Genomic DNA, 8074 nt, shown 5'->3' on the forward strand with positions numbered 1-8074 from the left:
CCATTCCACTTGCCTTTCAAATGCTTTCCCAGCCATTCATGTAAGTAAAAACCTACTCGTGGTTGTTTGGGCTTAGACCTGGACTCCATTTAATCATAAAGTCCTTCTTGCACGGTTTTACTAAGGCATTTTCCAGGTATGCAATGACCATGCAGACAGGAGAAACAGCCCTCCTCCCAATATCCACCTCTCTGGTATGAGAGCTGCATCTGCCTGCACTGTAGCTGGTCTCCTTAGAGGTGATTCTGTGCACAGATGCAGGCATCTGATGATTCATATCGTCCCTGAGTGGAGGCCTGCCCAAGCATAAACATGTGCAGACGAATCTGCCTTTATTATGAATTGCTTCCCTTTTATTTTATGCAGCTGGGGCTGAATTCAAACAACTGTGTGCATATGTGCAGGGAGTGGTAAGAAATATCTATTACATAAATGATGCCTCACACAGGATTCTATTTGGTATTTATGAAATGGATGGGAGGTTGACACGTGAGGTTCTGGAATGGTCTACAGGAGAGTTTCCTTCTGCTCCTGGGTCTAACACCTTCTTCTTAGCTTGGAACAATGTTTCTCCAAGTGGGGACCGATGCATACCTACCTCCGCATCATGTGCTTATTAAAAACAGGTTCCCAGGCCTCCCCCGGCCCACAGAGCTGGAATTCCCAGGAGTGGGCTGGGAACAGGACTATCTTCAGCTCCATGAGACCCCACACATGATGAGAAGAGGCGCCTGGTACTTCTGGACCAGGGGAGGCCCTTTTGACTCCTTTCCCCTCAAGATTCAGGGAACCTCTTCTCTTCCTTGGTCGTCATCCTCAGGCACCTCCCCCCACCCTGGGATTTAGCCAGCAATTCCTTTCCTTACATTTCCCTCCACCTCCTGTTGTCTCCCTCTGTCAGCTTGGCCTATTTTGCACACCAGTATAACTATTGTGGAGTCTGGTGGTAATGTTTTCTGCAAAGTTACACAGATTTATATTTCCCGCTCAAGAAATGCGGTATCTCATGCACCCCTGTTCATAGCAGTGCTATGCACAACAGCCAGGACATGGAAACAAACTAAATGTCCATTGACAAGTGCATAGACAAAGAAGATATGGCACATACATACAAGGGAATACCACTCAGCCATAAGGAAGAGTGAAGCAATGCCTTTTTACAGCCACATGGACGGGCCTAGAGATTATCGGGGTAAGCAAAATAAGTCAGAAAGAGAATGACAAATGCATGATATCACTTATATGTGGAATCTAAACTATGACACAAATGAACTTATCTATAAAACAGAAACAAACACAGGGAGCAGACTTGTGGTTGCCAAAGAGGAGGGTGGGTGGGGGAGGGACGGACTGAGAGTTTGGAGTCAGCAGATGCAAATTATTATATATAGGATGGATAAACAACAAGACCCTACTGTGTAGCACAGGGAACTCGATCAATATCCTGAGATAAAATGTAACAGAAAAGAATATTAAAAAGAATATATATGTATGTGTAACTGAGTCAGAAATTCATGTGCAGCAGAAATTAACACTACATTGTAAATCAACTATGCTTCCAATAAAATATTTTTTTAAAAAAGAATTGTGTTACTTTATTTGTAGTTGGCTGTCCTAGCTTGAGCCTGTATCACAAAACTGATACAGGTAGGGACGGAGGAACAAACAAAAATTAGCAGAGGTCCCAGGAAAAATCCTAATTTAACAAAACAACATTCAAGAACAGTCTGCAAAACCCTTTCAAACAATCAATGGCTTGGGATCACAGCTCTAAAGTTTTAAAAATCCATATTGGAGATGAGGACTGTGTACCATAGCCAGCGTGGTGTGTATTGTTTTCTGACTGAAAACAACTGAGGCCTTTGGTCTAGGAGGGAAAATGTCAGGTTCAGCAAGATGCCAAAGTGGAAGCAATTTGAAAATGGTTTGGAGATCAATTCCCTGCCCGAAAGGCCTAAACAAACCCAAACCAGAGCTTTTTGCACAAACAATTAGAAATAAAAGCGAAAATTTCATCAGAGCAAAGATGTGTGCTCTCAACATATTGGCCCCTTGGTGTCATTTGAGGGAAATTAATGTGGAAGGCCAAAGAGATGGAGTCTGCATTATGCAATGCTCGGGAGACCTGCCTACTATTTTGTTCCTAGTGTAGCAGAAATAAATTCTGCCCGCAAGCCTTCAGGGAGAAATAAGACATGTGCATAAGTGAGATTAATCAGTGAAGCTAGCATCGACCTAATGAGTCATCTTTGACATCATAAAGCTTGAAAACACAAGGCTGTGGCCTGTCAGATATGTACTTTCTCATAAGAAACCAGACAGGGCTGTGAGGTGCACGGGTGGGCAGCTCTTCAGCATGTTGGACCCGGCAGAGAGGAAGTGATAGAAAACTGACTGCCTTGAGAAAGTTTTTCTTACAATTGTTACGTATTTATTGGCTGTGTCAGGTCTTGGCTGCTGTGCCATGGCTTCCTCTAGTTGTAGGAAACCTGGGGGCAGCAGGGATGGGGGGCGCTACGCTTTAGCTGCAGGGCACGGGCTTCTCACTGCCGTAGCTTCTCTGCTGCAGAACACAGGCTCTGGGGCCTTGAGGCTTCGGCAGTTGCAGCACGTGGGCTCAACAGCTGAGGCTTGCAGGCTCAATATTTGTGGCACATGGGCTTCGTTGCTCTGTGGCGTGTGGAATCTCCCCAGACCGGGAATCGATCCCATGTCACCTGCATTGGCAGGCATGTTCTGGACTACCAGGGAAGCTCCTGCCTTGAAGTTTTATTGACCTACCATGGGACTGCTTCTGTGGAGATGTGGGATGGAGTGCTGGGCTGAAGAAAAATGAAGGTTTGGGGGCTCATGTACCTTCTCCCCACAGGAAGCCCCAGCCTTCTGGTCAAATGGAGCTCCCAGGGAGGCTGCATTCCCATCCAAACCACTCACCAGGATTTCCTGGAGTGTAGCAAACACTTCTGAGAGACTGGTAAGAGAGGGACACAGAGAATGGGTGGGACAAGACGCCCCTGGGGCAGCACCTACAGAAGTTTCCAGGCCTGCAGCAGAGGGTTTGCAGCGGCCTCGTGTCCACCTCTGCTGCCAACGTCCCACCCCACTTGTCACCAGCTCCTGCTGGCAGTCCAGCGTCCACCCCCCTTGTCACCAGCTCCTGCTGGCAGTCCCCACCTGGACCCAGCCCCTCTTTTTGCTGTGCATCTGCACTTGCTCATGCACAGCCTTTACTTCCTTTGAGCCTGACAGTCTCTTCATGTCCATCTCCTTCCACCCCCGATTATCCCCAGACTCTATCCAAGGAAAGGCTGAGGACCATGGTGCTGTCCTCACAAGTCATACTCCCTTTTAGAAGGCGGCATGTTTTATTCGGTGTCTCAGATGTCCCCATACACTTAGCTGTCAAAATGCCAGACCTCTTCCTCATGGAATCATGGTCACCTGGCAACCCAGACCACGACTTCTTGACCCTAGCTTTGAGAGATTTCTTTAAGCACCTCAAAAGCTGAACCCCATTTTCCTTCTGTTGACTGATTTCATTTAGATGGTAGACAGCATGCCCCAAGGGCCCTAGAGAGTTTCTCTGTGGTTAGAGCTTCCTGAATGGAGGGCCAGGCCCCTCCACTGCCCACAGCCAGGTTCTGCGGGAGCAGCTTTCTCCCTGTAGAGACAGCCAGCATGGCACACCAGTGCTGGCACCTGGCCCACCCCAGCCCCTGGCAGCCACCGCCAGCCCTGCTGCCTGGCTTGTTACACAAGACTCAGCTGCAGCATCCAGCATCCAGGATACACAGCCACACACCTTCTCCAAGTGGCTGATTCTAAAAGTCTGCAGCAAGGACATCAGATCTGGCCCTCTTTCCTAAGTCATGGGCACATTTTCTGTCTATGCAGGCAACTGGAGGAGAGGTTTCTGGGACTCTTGCTCATGACATCCACTGAGTGCCCCAAAGGACACATGCTTTGCAGCCACGTGGCAACATGACTGACTTCCCTGGGGTCCTGGCTCAGTCGCTGACGTGCATCCCGGCCAGTGAGTTAACAGCTTGGAGCCTTCGTTTCCTCATCTATCACTCATTCAGTGCCTGCTATGTGCCTGCACTGTTCCAGGCACTGAGGATACAGCAGCAAATAGAAGAGATCCAATCTCTACTCTCCTGGAGCCGACATGTTAGTGAAAGACAGGAGAACAATAAATGAGTAACCAAATAACTAAATGCAGTAACATCAGTCAGTGGTACACGCCACACAGAAGGTCCACATGACAGAGGGGCTGTGGCTAGACAGGTGAGCGGGGACTTGGATAGTACGGTCAGGGAGGGCCACTCTGAGGAGATGAGCTCTGAGATGACGTCTGATGACCCAGTGGAGGAAAGGTTGCTGAGGTCAGAATAAATTCCACTTATTCAAGGAGCAGAAGGGCAGCGAGCAGAAAGAGTGGAGGGAAGCAGGGTGACAAGTTCCAAGACAAGGGTGGGGCTGGATCACGTAGGGTCTTGTGAGCTACAGGATCCTCTGTTTAACTTTAATTCTTATTGTAACAGAAACCCACTGGCTGATTTTCCCCAAGAGAAGGATAACAGATTTCAGTTTTCAGAACTTTGTTGTCTGTTTGCGTGTGATGAGTAGATGGTGGTGTTGGGGGGCGGGGATTGGGAGTGGGTGGAATAGAAGTGGGTGACTATTATTGCCCAAGAAAGATTGGGATGGAAATAGTGGAGTATAACAGGGACAAATTTGGAATATGCCTCAGGAGAAAACCCAACCTATCTTGCCAGCAGATTGGATACGAGGGTTGAGGACATTTGGGAGGAGTCTAGGAGCTTTTGCTGGAGCCACTGGTTGGCTGTGGCACCACTTGCTGAGATGTGGAAGTCTGGAAGAGCAGCAGACATATGCATGAGGGGAGGAAGCAGGGAGAATGTTTTGGCCAGGTTATGTTTGAGAGACCTATCATATATGTGAGTGGAAATTCAAAGTATGCAGTTGGAGATAAGGCCTAGAGTTGAAGAGAGAGGTCCAGGTGGAAACGTAAGTTTGGGGGTCTTCATTCAGTGCCTGGATGGAACCTGAAGTCAGGAGGTCGGATGAGAGCACCGTGAGGCAATAAGTAAATAGAAAAGATGGACCGAGCTCTGTGCCCTATGATCTTTAACACTCAAGCACAAGAAGCCAGTGAAGGAGACTCCCATCCCCAATGGGATGGGTATAAGTTACAGGTGTGCAATACAGTGATTCGCAGTTTTTAAAGGTCATACATCATTTATAGTTATTATAAAATATTGGCTGTATTTCCCATGTTGTTTGAGATATACTTACAGCTTATGTTCTGCCTAATAGTCTGAATCTCTTATTCCTTTACCCATCTTGTCCCTCCCCTCATCCCTGTCCCCCCTGGTAACTGCTAATTTGTAGTCTATATCTGCAAATATGCTTCTTTTTTGTTATATTACTATTTTGATCTACTGTTTTAGGTTCTACATTTAAGTGATACCACAGAGTATTTGTCTTTCCGTCTGACATTTCACTCAGCATGATGTCCTCTAAGTCCATCCATGTCACTGCAAACGGTAAAGTCTCCTTTTTTTTTATGACTGAGCAGTATTCCACTGTATATATGTACCACAGCTTCCCTACCTGTTGATAGGCACTCAAGTTGCTTCCATATCTTGGCCATTGTAAATAACACTACTTTGAACATTGGGATGCATGTGCATTTTCAAATAGTAAGTTTTTAAAAATATATACCCAAAGAGTGGAATTGCTGGCTCATACAGTAATTGTACTTTTAGTTTTCTGAGAAATCTCCATACTGTTTTTCACAGCGGCTGCGCTAACCATGTGCGAGAGCTCCACTCTTCCCGTCGTCGCTAGCAGTTGTTGTTTGTATTCTCTTTGATGATAACTGATCCTGGCAGCTCACCTGGATCCTGTTCTTAGTCATCTAATTATTCATGAGCCCATATAAAATACCCCACCCACCTGCCCATCCAATAAGCATTTGTTGATCACTCACTCTTTTCCAGATTCTATGCTTGATGCGCTAAGAGGTCAGAAATAATGAGAATCTCAGAATAAAACAAAACAAGATTTTGAGAGGGGATACTAAGACCCATATTTACCCTTCCACATGGAATAATAAAAAATCTAATTAAAATATATGAAACAATGGATTTCAACATATTGGACAGCAGACAAGGAAATACAGGGATTCCTGAGAAATTGAGATAAGCCCTATTATTGCCTTGGCTTGCCACCTGGAGTTTTTCAGCCCACAGTACACAGAGAACCCAAACAGAACCAGAAGACTTTCTGATTTGAGAACATGGAGCTGAGAGTCTGGGGGCAACCAAGACAGAGTTCTAAGGACAGAGTACCAGACAAAAGAGAACTACAGTGACTTACAGTGAGTCCCTCTTGAGTATTTAGCAGAGTATTGACCAGCACCTTTGTATAAGGAAACTGCCCAAGTCTGGGAAAGGAGCCATCCAAGACTATTAGGGGGAACCATACCCAGGGCTCACACAATGCTTGGAATAATGCCTGCTCCCGCCAGGCTGACTGGAATACCTCATAATTCACAATAGAAATACTTAGGAAAATCTTGCCTCAATAAAGCAGAATAATTAACCCAAGACTGGGCACTGCTCCAGACTCACCAAACAAATAATAAATCAAAACTTAAAGGATAAAACTGTCTCCAAGTAAATTAACTTCATCCTAGAACAAAGCTCAAGAAGATTTATAATAAAAAAATTATTCAGCACCTAACAAGTGTGACATCCGGTCAAAGATTATCAGGCATTCAAAGAGCCAGGACCCACTCCAGTGTTCTTGCCTGGAGAATCCCAGGGACGGGGGAGCCTGGTGGGCTGCCATCTATGGAGTCACACAGAGTTGGACACGACTGAAGCGACTTAGCAGCAGCAGCAGCAGCAGCAAAGAGGCAGGGGCTTCCCAGGTGGTGCTAGTGTAGAGTCTGCCCACGAATGCAGGAGACACAAAAGATATGGGTTCTATCCCTGGGTTGGGAAGATCCCCTGCAGTAGGAAATGGCATCCCACGCCAGTATTCTTGCCTGGAAACTTCTCTGGGCAGAGGAGCTTGGCGGGCTACAGTCCATACGGCTGTAAGAGTCAGACGTGGCTGATCACGCATTACACAAAGAGGCAGGAGAACATGATCCCTGATGAGGATAAAAAGTTATTTTTAGGACTCCCCTGATGGTCCAGTGGATAAGAATCTGCCTACCATGCAGGGGACACAGGTTCAACCCCTGGTCAAAGAGGATTCCACAAGCTATGGAGCAACTAAGCCCATGCATCACAATTCATGAAGCCCACACGCTCTGGAGCCTGGGCTCACAACAAGAGAAGCCACCATGATGAGAAGCTGCCGCACAGCAACCAGAGAGGAGCCACAACTGGAGAAAACCCAAGCGCAGCAACAAAGACCCAGTGAAACCAACAATTAATTAATTAAAAAAATAAGAAAAGAAAGTTATTTTAAAAAAAGACCCAAGTTAAATTCCTGAGGTGAAAACCATAATATATAAATTGAAATATACCCTGGATGGGATTAATGGAGGAATAGACATGGTATAGACATGGTATAAAAGATTAATGAATCTGTGCTTGCTTTGGCAGCACATATATTAAAACTGGAACGATACAGAAAAGGTTAGCATGGCCCCTGCACAAGGATGACACGCAAATTCGTGAAGCGTTTCATATTTTTACATTTCTCCAAAGAAGACGTGCAGATGGCCAACAAACGCATGAAAAGATGCTCAACATCACTCATTATCAGAGAAATGCAAAGCAAAACCATGATGAGGTATCATTTCACACCAGTCAGAATGGCTGCAATCCAAAAGTCTACAAATAATAAATACTGGAGAGGGTGTGGAGAAAAGGGAACTCTCTTACACTGTTGGTGGGAATGCAAACTAGTACAGCCACTATGGAGAACAGTGTGGAGGTTCCTTAAAAAACTGGAAATAGTACTGCCTTATGATCCAGCAATCCCACTGCTGGGCATACACACTGAGGAAACCAGAAGGGAAAGAGACACG

The 8074-nt window shown here is 46.0% G+C and overlaps 1 non-coding gene across 1 annotated transcript; it reads left to right on the forward strand.

Annotated features, from left to right (window-relative positions):
- The first annotated feature begins 7630 nt into the window (after positions 1-7630).
- On the forward strand, positions 7631-7737 carry LOC112584749. The gene has a single exon (XR_003109157.2). It is a non-coding gene; the product is annotated as a U6 spliceosomal RNA (small nuclear RNA).
- The last annotated feature ends 337 nt before the right edge of the window (positions 7738-8074 follow it).

The sequence above is a fragment of the Bubalus bubalis genome, chromosome 4 (genome assembly GCF_019923935.1).
Source record: "Bubalus bubalis isolate 160015118507 breed Murrah chromosome 4, NDDB_SH_1, whole genome shotgun sequence".
Taxonomy (NCBI): Eukaryota; Metazoa; Chordata; class Mammalia; order Artiodactyla; family Bovidae; genus Bubalus; species Bubalus bubalis.